This window comes from Callospermophilus lateralis, chromosome X, assembly GCF_048772815.1.
Source record: "Callospermophilus lateralis isolate mCalLat2 chromosome X, mCalLat2.hap1, whole genome shotgun sequence".
Lineage (NCBI taxonomy): Eukaryota > Metazoa > Chordata > Mammalia > Rodentia > Sciuridae > Callospermophilus > Callospermophilus lateralis.
In genome coordinates this window covers 67,876,690-67,885,263 of record NC_135325.1, presented here as the reverse complement: position 1 = coordinate 67,885,263, position 8,574 = coordinate 67,876,690, and the positions used below count along the sequence as shown (strand labels likewise).

At 37.1% G+C, this 8,574-nt stretch overlaps 2 pseudogenes; one reads left to right on the top strand and one right to left on the bottom strand.

The window, feature by feature from the left end:
• Positions 1 to 1,977: 1,977 nt before the first annotated feature.
• On the bottom strand, positions 1,978 to 2,505 carry LOC143639497 (transmembrane protein 47 pseudogene; annotated as a pseudogene).
• Positions 2,506 to 5,435: 2,930 nt separating this feature from the next.
• The window catches only part of LOC143638586 (YTH domain-containing family protein 1 pseudogene), a 113,907-nt pseudogene continuing 110,768 nt past the window's right edge, over positions 5,436 to 8,574 (top strand).

The window sequence follows — 8,574 nt, the reverse complement described above, 5'->3', positions numbered from 1 at the left end:
AATATCTGTTTGAAAAATAACTTGCAGTGGCAGAGAAGCAAGGACTGTATTCAAAAGCATTAAGCAAACCATAGTTACAAGGACATGGGTTTGAGAAAAAGGAAAAGGAAGGTTTATTGCTTTGCTAGCAAAGTAGAAGCACAGGGGACTCCTGTTGCAGAGGCTGTGATTCTGCCCATCAGGGAGTACAGAGGGTTAAGATTCATTCAAGGTGTTCCCTGTGGGGGAGGGGCAGGGGGTTGTGATTTACTAACAAGTGAATTTGGGAGATAGCCATTTCTTAGATATTCTGGATCCATCCCTGAAGTATGAATTACTTGGTTTGTGCTCAAAAACAGATAACTCGGCCTAGGATGGAAAAAGGGTAATCCTGTTCCCCATCCCCAGGTTAGGAAGGGGGAGAAGGAGAAAAGGAAAAGAAAACATGTCCATTTAAAAATAAACCTCAGTGTCAGAGCAGCAAGGGTTATAGTCAATGCATAAGGTAGTCCACTGTTACATGGTCAGTTAATGATTACCCTAACATAAATACATTAAAATTCTGTGCACAAATCAGCCCATTAGTTGAATTTACTGGACCAGGTGATGTCACATGAAATCTATCTACTCCTCTCTCAGGAAATGTATATAAATCTAAGGCTATTTCTTTTTTTAATGAAGACATTTAAAATACTTTCAAATATAGCAGCTTTCTATTTTAATGAATTTCACACAAAGTGATCATCCTAATTGCTACTTTCTTTGGAACTACAGTGCTTACAGAACAATCATTAATACTGATATTAACACATTTTCAATTTTTCTTCTTAGGCAATTCCATTAATATTTTCCAGTGGAAGAGTATGGAAAATAGACCAAATCTTTAAGGTACATGTACTTCTGTATGGTAAATAAGTCTGAATACCAATATAAGCCTCTTAAGAATATGTGTAAGATTAGTGTTCAGTCCACTTCACTAGAGCAAATAATAATTTTATGTGTAATTGGTAAATGTATATGTAGGATTATGAAACAACTTTTTACCATTTTATACTAATGATTCACTTTTTTCTATAAAAATTTATGCACAATTGTTTGCTGCAATGTTTGGTAAATGATTTATAGTGCTCAAAAGGAACTCATGCATATTTCTTTCTGATTGCCCCAGGGAAAAGAGAGACTTTCAATTTCCCTCATTCTAGATGGGTCTGAAGCACAATTTCTAAATACATAATGAAAAGCACATGTCTCTACTTCTAAACTTCCTTCCCCAGGAGATGCTGATTGCCAAAGCATAACCTCCCATTAAAAAGAGAATTCTTGAAGGTGGAATGTGTAACATTAACCAGTTATATTCACAACTCACATTAGGTGCTGAAAGGCATTCACTTTTCAAGAGCTCACTCAAGCAAGAAAAACAGCACTCATTCTAAATGGTTGGGTGGGATAAAAACTTGAACAGTGGAATCCTTGTTAGGGCAAAGAAACTTTGCTTTTTAGGCAGATACACTATCTTTATTTCATTTTTTAATGTGGTACTGAGGATCAAACCAAGTGCCTCATGCATGCTACGCAAGCACTCTTAACACTGAGCCACAACCCCAGCCCACAAAGGAGCTTTTAAATGTTGTTTATGTCAGCTGCTCTCCTGCAGACAATAAGAGATTCAGGTAATTCTCATTCCAACTAGTTTCTCACAATTGTTGCTGGTTCATACACCATTTCACTTGTCAAGAAAAATGACATGAACATATTGGAAGTTTGCAGCTTTTGCCTATGTCTAATCCATACCTTAATTTGTGCAGGTCACTCAAGTGGCTATAAAAGCTGGTTATGATGTTGACAGGCAAAAGACAAAGTATATTAAATGAATTGAGCAAAGTGATTGATGCTGCACAAGTGTTTTAGAAAACAGTGAGTTAAAAAGATGGAGAAATACATCTTTTGTTGAATGGCTGCTTTTTCATTTTTCTTTTTTTTTTAATTTTGGACTTGGTTTTAGTAGTAGTCTTCATAGTTCTTAAGGTTCAGGCAATAAAAGATGGTACCCTCAAATGAAAATAGTTGCACCCCACACACCATAACCCATTTGAACTCATGATAAAATTTCAAGCTTACAATTTCAATCAACTTGATTCAGTAAAAGACCAGGTCTCAAACCTGTAAAACAACTGCTGCAAAAAGCATGACAGCAACAAGTCTGTAGAAGCACCTTCAATATCCCACATAGATATAAATCAAACCCACCGAGAATGCAGTGAGTGATGGCAGTGCCTCCCAAGAGCAGAGCTAGAGTAGCAATCTGCCAAACACTGCTGAATGTGAACTTGAAATGCCAAATGTCTAAGCTAGCAGGTTTCTGGCAAGATTCCCACAAGAATTGGTGATCAGTGGTGGACCAAGCTAGGCTCAATAGTGCTTCATGTCCAGACACTGTGCCTGGAAGATGTACACAATGGAAACCAGCTTCAGTGGGGTTAGCACCTTCAGGCCTATCTCTTCCATGTCACTGCCTGTCAAAACCATCCTGGGGTGCAGCTGCCACCCACCCCAGAGGTGAGGATACAAGTTGGGTACTGGGAACCAGAACTCAAGCAGCCAACCACCGCCCCCTCCCCTGGACATGTTCCTTGGGGATTACAGGTTCCCACTGCATGGGGAAGGTAGGTCTGTGGGAGCAGGTAATTGGATGGGGGTTGTCAGCAGCCACAGTGACATTGATCCCACCATGCACTGACTTTCAAGGCATGTTCTCTCAATATTTCTTTAACATGAGTAATCAGCTTTAAAGGGAAGAGGAGCTCTAGCATCCATAGTCGCATATAGTGTCCCTGCTATTAGGAGCAAGGCAAGGGATCCTGTGAGACTCAATATTAATTATTACTCAGGAATTTTAGACAGTGCATCTAAGCATGAACAATAATTACAGAAATGATGACACAAAATCGCTTTTTCAAGCTGAATAGACTGCATACCTAAAAAATCCTGGAGAAAGAAAAGCACAATAGCAGATATAGATCAATAAAATATTACTTGTCAGAGTTTAATAACTTTAACTCTACACACAATTTGGATGAAAATTGCATAAAACATGTAGTTATGAAAATATTAATATCTAAAAAGGAATATAACAGTTTCAAACATATGTACCTGCCTATTGAGAGAAGAAAACTCAGAACAAAAAAAAGACCAAGTTAAACACAAATTGTTTAGAAATTTAATCTAATTCAAGTACAATTTTCCACAGAGTACTGGGCATTGCATATATGTGTGTTTAAATGATAATCTAGAGAAAAATAAGAGTAAAAAAAGTCTTGATATTTGAAGAGTAAATTTCACTGTCCACTCAGAAACAAATTTAAATGGGCTTTAGAACATAATGAAAATTTTGTTAGTACAAAGAAAAAGGATAGACAGATATACAAAATGATAATCGACAATACCATTGAGGCAAATTCTGATTGTTTAATAATTTAGTAAAGGTCTGTGTGGTAAAATGTGCATATAACATAAGCTTATGCAGACTTCAACCACAAAAACAACTGTAAGCATATTTCATCCTTTTTGATATGGGAAATGCAAGGAATAAAATGTTTACTGTCAAAAATGACAGAAAAAAATTTTACAAATGAAACAATCCCCAAAGAGAACAAGCGAGGGACTTTCAAAATGGTCAAAATAATTAATTGGCCATACCTTATTTTTCATGGCTTGGAAAAGTGCCTTTGGTTTCTGCAAACAAGTATCTATCTCTCAGGTTTTCTAGGAGCTTTGGTGTTGTTGCTAGTGCTCTTGGAAAATGTGATTTTGGCTAGCTCCTTGGCAGCAGCAGGTCCACAGACATCTGGCTTTTCCAGAATCATCAAGTGTCTGCTTTAAATAAAGGGCCAAGAAAAAAATCCGTGCACATAGCCTTGGAAAAGCTATCCCTGAGGTGAACTTGATTTTGAAACTTATAGAAGTAGCTACCACAGCTGTCCATACTGCATCATTTTCTCTTCTCACCTTTCTGCTTCTCGATTTGGGCTCATGATTTATGAAGCTCTATTGCGATAAACAAGACTTGAGATTGCCTGGAAAAAAGGACTGGTTCTGGAATCATGACAAATATTCAGATGAGATTTTGGGCAATCTCAAAGCCTGAGTGAAGTAAAAGCAACATAGGAATTTTTGTAAACGATATATTCCAGCTCAATTCTGATTGGATAGTCCTATTGGCCATCAACCAATGTGAGATAAACAGGCCCTTAATCAACAAAGTAGTGGAAAATGACCTTCAGAACTTGTACTTTGAAAAGACTCCACCTATAACACCTAGATTTAATAGGTTTTATTAAAATATTTTCATGCTTTTATTTAGCAATATGCACATAAAAATATATTTTTCAAAAGACCTAGATAACACAAAGAAATACATAATACATAAAAATAGCTAACCAAAATATTGAAACAAAATGAACTTTAATATGACTGATGAATTCTTAGATTAATCTTCTAATTTATTGCATTTTAGTCTATTATTTTATTTTCTTTCCTACTGTATCTCTTTTTCTTTTTCTTTTGTTAATATACTGTTAGTCAAGTGTTTTGTGACCTATAGTATGGAAAAAGAACACTGAAAATATGGAAAGGACCAATCAAAACAGCATACATTGCATGGTCCAAAGGCTCAGCCAATAAAGCACTTCGTCTTGATGCCAGCCACAGTGGTTCCTCAGAAGAATAGGGACACAATATCATAAAGAAGCAGAAAGAGAGGGGGTTCCAAGATGGCGACCTAAAGGGAGGCTGCATTCCTTGTAACTCCATGACTTGGGATTCAGGAAAGAAAAGACTGTATCTCTGGGAGGCAGCCCTTGCTGCTCTCTGGTCCCTGCTCTTTGCTCCGTTTGCCCACCATGACCATCTGCCCTTTGCCAGCATACCACCTGATCTCTTGCTGACTGATGCTGACTGCCCATTGTTTCCTCTTCACCTGCCATTGCCTGCCCGCCTTATATCCACCCACCAATCATCTGCCATTTGACCGCAGACTGCATACAGATCACCTGCGGCCCACTGCTGCCTGAACTGCAGGCTTGAATACACGCCTTGGCCACCATCTTGGGACACTGTCCAGGGCCTGAGAATCCAGGGCCAAGAGGCCTGCAGGTTTGCCAATACCATGGCTGCCATCCTAGGAGGCAGTTGTCTCAGTCTGGGGACACTGACCGGAGCCTGGAGATATATTATTGGGTTACCTGAAGGTCTGGTTGCCCCTGAAGTCTTCCTGCTGGGTATGCCAGTGGCTGCCATCTGGTTGCCTCTTTGAAAGGTTGGTTCTTTGTGTGAGTGCCACCCTGGTGGTCTGTCTGCAAGCTGAAATGGCATTGAGATCTTGGGACTGCAACAAGACAGACCCTATGGAATCTGAAGCCCAGATTCATTAGATTGTGGCTGGGTCTGTGTGAGCCAATATGGACCAGAGAAGTTTGTGTAAAGCCAGAGATGGAGATGGGAGGCAGTTACCCCCGGGAGCACTGGTTGGAGAATCTGTAGAAAACTGGGCTCTTTCCATCTTGTAAGTCCTGAAGTGTGCAGGGATAAAAGGGGCCAGCTACCACAGGTGGGAAGACTAGAAGAGGTTGGGAGGGCATCTTACTATCAGCTCACCCACCCAACTGGTCCCACACCCACCAGACTGGAGCTACCATCAAACTTCTGACAACTCCACCTATAGGTAGAGAAGGGAAACTGAAAATATTTTTGAAAGCCAACTGAAGCAATCATTCAATTTTCCATTGAGACTTTCCCCCCCTTTTCCCCCCTCTCTCTTAACATCTGTACCATCTTTTAATCTGAATATTTTCCATGCATCAATTTATTGAGGAATGGGATGCCTGAACAGTATATTACAGTTTTGTTGTATATTCTTATATTTTTACCTTTTTAAAAGTCTGCATATATTTTTTCTCTCATTTACCTAACTTCCTGGATTCTCTTTCTCACTTCTCATGCTAACAGCCAACCTCTATGCTCTTACTATAAATTTTTTTCTCTATCTCCTCTCCTTCTTCCTCATAAGCATCATCCTACACTACTTCTGATCCTTCTTTGTCCATCATCTGATACAGTAAACTCTTTTAGCAAAATTACTGTTTATATTATAGACAATAATTTAACATATCATTTCTGTTTATTGTGACAAAACTGTAGATGCCTTAATAGGAGCTATTTGGTTTAAGGTCATATATTGTTTGCATTGGGTGCTGTTAATATTGGTTTCCCACTTAATGGTGAGGTACTGGAAGCCTACAAGGACACTATAGGACTATAGGGTAGAAAATGTACTGTCTCAGATCCATACTACTAGATGGGAAGACACATAATCAACATGAAAAACAAGGGAACAAAGCACCTCAAAGAAACCAAGATGCTCCAACAATAGAATCCATAGACAACACAGTAGAAGAAATGTCAGAGAAGGAGGTTAGAAGGTACATGGACTGATTTTCAAAATGAAGGATGGTATCAGAGACAAAATAAAGGCAGTGAAAGATCACTTCAATAAAGAGGCAGGGATTATAAAAAGGAATCAAGCAGAAATCCTCAAAATGAAGGAAACAATAAACCAAATTAAAAATTCAATGAAATTATTACCAAAAGACTGAACCATTTAGAAGACAGAATCCCAGAAAATGAATTTTTATATCTCTCATATATTTGAAGACAAAATATATGCTCTTGAAAATAAAGAAGATGATAAGAAACCATGAACAGAACTTCCAAGAAATATGGGATAATATGAAAAGATCAAATTTGAGATATATCAGAATAGATGAAGGCATGGAGATACAAACCAAAGGAATACACAATATTTTCAATGATATAATATAAAAAATGTTCCCAAATCTAAAGAATGAAATGGAAACTAAAAGAGGCTTACAGGAACCCAAATGTACAAAATTATAGAAGACCCACACCAAGACAAACTATAATGAGAATGACTAATATATAGAATAAGTATAAGATTTTAAAAGCTGTGAGAGAAAAAAATCAAATTACATATAGGAGGAAACCAATTCAGGTCTCACCTGATTTCTCAACCTAGACCCTCACTTCCAGGAGGTCCTGAAATAAAAAATTCTGACAAAATGGGTGGCAACCAAGAATTATATATCCAGCAAAACTAAGCTTCATACTTGAAGATGAAATAAAAACCTTCCATGATAAACAAAAGCTATAAGAATTCACAACAGCAAAGCTTGCACTACAGAACATTCTCAGCAAAATATTTTATGAGGAGGAAATGAAAAACAAACAAACAAACAAACAATGAAAACAAAGGGAGGAACTACACTAAAGGAAAAGTCAATCAAATGAGAAACTAAGTTAAAAACCAAAAGTAAACAAAATGACTGGGAATACAAATCATATCTCAATAATAACCCTGAATGTTAATGACCTAAACTCCAATAATGAAAAGACATAGACTGGCAGATTGGATTTTTTAAAAATACCCAACAATATGCTGTCTTCAAGAGACTCACCTCCTAGGAAAAGTCATCCACAGACTGAAGGTGAAAGGTTTGGAAAAACCTTTTTGCTCAAATGGACTGTGTAAACAAGCAGGGGTTTCCATCCTCATATCAGATAAAGTGGACTTCAAGCCAAAGTTATTCAGAAGGGATAAAGAATGACATTTCATTACTGCTTAATGGAATCATACATCAACAAGACATAACAATCATAAATATTTATGTCCCAAATAATGGAGCATCTACATACATCAAACAAATCCTTCTCAACTTCAAAATTCAAATAGACCACAAAACAATAATACTGGGTGACTTTAACCTCTCTCACCACTGGATAGATCTTTCAAACAAAAACTAAATAAAGAGGACTGGGGATATAGCTCAGTTGGTAATGTGCTTGCCTCACATGCACAAGGCCCTGGGTTCAATCCCCAGCAACACACACACACACACACATACACACACAAAGACATAAAAAAACTAAACAAAGAAACTATAGAACTAATATGCCACAAAGCAACTCTTAGCAAATACAAAATAATAGAAATACTACCCTGCATTCTATCAGAACATAATGGATTAAAGCTAAAAATCAATGATAAAATAAAAAGTAGAAGCTACTCCAACACCTGGAGACTAATTAGCATGCTATTTAATGACAAATGGATAGCAGAAGAAATCAGGGAGGAAATAAAAAAATACTTAGAGGTAAATGAGAACACTGATACAATACATCAAAATCTCTGGGACACTATGAAGGCCATGCTAAGAGGAAAGTTCATTGAAACAAAAGAGACAATTCAAAAATTGACTAAGCAAAAAGTTGGTTCATTTAAAAAATAAATAAAATTGATAAATGCTTAGCTACATAAATGAAGAGAGAGAGAAAAGAGAAACTCAAATTACTAAAATTTGTGATGCAAAAGGAAATACCATGATGGACACCACTGAAATACAGAAGATAATTAGAAACTATTTTGAAAATTTATACTCAAAATAGAAAATTTCAAATACATTGACAAATTTCTAGAGACATATGATCTACCAAAACTGAATCAGGAAGACATACACAATTTAA